Here is a 1970-nt window from a genome sequence, read left to right on the forward strand (position 1 = left end):
GCCGGTGCTCTTACTTCCTGTGCTACCTGGCCGCCCCCATGCTGATGTTTTTGTTTTGTTTCAAAAATATTTGTGAAGTTGTGAAATTTGATTTAGTCTAGTGGCAACATCCACAGTAGCTTTTCTTGTCTGTGTGTGATCCTAGATTCTTGAGAAGTTTCAAGGACTAAAAACTATACATAGTGATGAAATATGCACAGTATAGATAATTCATATTGATAAAATGATGACTATGTGTAGAACCAATGCACAAAAGTTATATATGGAGAATAATGCTAAGCAATGTCTTTTTATTTTTAGACCTTTGATTTCACTGGTATGGGGTATTTGGGGTAGTCCTGGTGAGGAACTTATTCTACAATGTAGCCTTGTGTCTTGCATGCAACCTGTAGTCTTAGAGAACTGACTGAGATGCTGAGAGCTAAAGTGACTTTTACAGGGTCACATGGACAATATACCTCAGAGGCAGGGACCTAAACACAGGTCTTTCTGATTCCCAAATCAGTTCCCTTTTCCTAAACAGCATTTTACAAATTATAATTCTCTTCTAAAATTTCAGTTGAATTATAATTTCTACCGATAGTGGTTTCAACATAAAATTTCAGTTTGTGCCATTACCAGGACATCAAAGTTTTTATCAGAAGAATTCCAGTCAGTCTGGGTACACTGAACCTGGGATTCAAAGCTCAAGTGACCCCTTGGAGAGATAATTGTTGAGTCATTTGCAGTCCTTTACTATGACATTTTTGTGGTCTTCTTGAATCATTTTTATAACATAAAATTTTCTTTGCTCTTTCAAAAGATTTTTAATTTCCTATATTAGAGAGGTTTCAAAGTTTGCTGTCTAGCTAAAGCCTTTATCATCAGCAAAGTGATCAATTACTTTGATAATGAGATTCTCATTACTACCTGTGTGACCTTAGGCAAGTCTCCCTGGACCTCAGTTTTATTGTTGTTGAGTCATGTCTGACTCTTTGTGACCCCATTTGGGGTTTTCTTGGAAAAGATAATGGTTGTTTGACATTTCCTTCTCCAGCTAGTTTTACAGATAAGAAAACTGAGGCAAACAGGGCTAAGTGGATTGCCCAGAGTCACACAGCTAGTAAAAACCCGAGGCCAGATTTGAACTTGGGAAAATGAGTCTTTGCCACATGCTTTAGCCAATGTGCCACCTTTGCCAGGCCTCAGTTTACCATCTCTAAGACCCAAGAAGTTCCTCCCAGAGTTAGATTTATAACTCTATGATCCTACATATTTGGCGAGTTCATCTAGATGGCAGATCTGGGGTACATACTACAGTAGGAGTCTTCTCAGTTTGGTGAGAACTGTCATATTTATGTTCTTCTGGCATGGATCAGAAGAAACCTGCAGTATCTCCAGGTCAAAAGAACTAAATAGGAAAGAATTAAATAGAAGAGATAAAATAGGTAATGTTCTGTAGTTTCATATTCATACTATTGGGGTAGAGGTTATTTTATCTGAGCAGCAAGTGGAACAGCAAGGACTGTGTATGACCATGTTTCTGTGAATTGCAAGCTCATTTTCTTGATAGTTTTTTGTTGTGTTGTGTTTTCAAATCTATGGTAATGTTATAGATGATCACTCAGGACTTTGGGGTATATTTCTACTTACAGTGTCCAGAGGCCTGTTCACTAAATGGGTTGTCTCACTCAAAGTGAGAACTTGAAAAGACCTTAGCTTAAAAGGGCCAGGGTCTCCAACTGCATCCTGGGCCATCTACAGTTGTCCTGATCAATATCTAGCCACTGGACCCAGATGGCTCTGGAGGAAAAAGTGAGGCTGGTGACCTTGCACAGCCCTCCTTCTCTCCAATCAAATTTAATTGCCAGTCTTGTCATCATGTCCCTTATGTCATGGTCTTCTTTGAGAACAAAGGACAAACCACAACCATCCCAGCTAACATATTTGTCTAAATGCTACTATAATGCACATGGTCAAATTCTAATGTT

Source organism: Petaurus breviceps, unplaced genomic scaffold (genome assembly GCF_028583685.1).
Source record: "Petaurus breviceps papuanus isolate PSGF00001 unplaced genomic scaffold, PetGlider_PUasm1.0 47, whole genome shotgun sequence".
In the NCBI taxonomy this organism is placed as follows: Eukaryota; Metazoa; Chordata; class Mammalia; order Diprotodontia; family Petauridae; genus Petaurus; species Petaurus breviceps.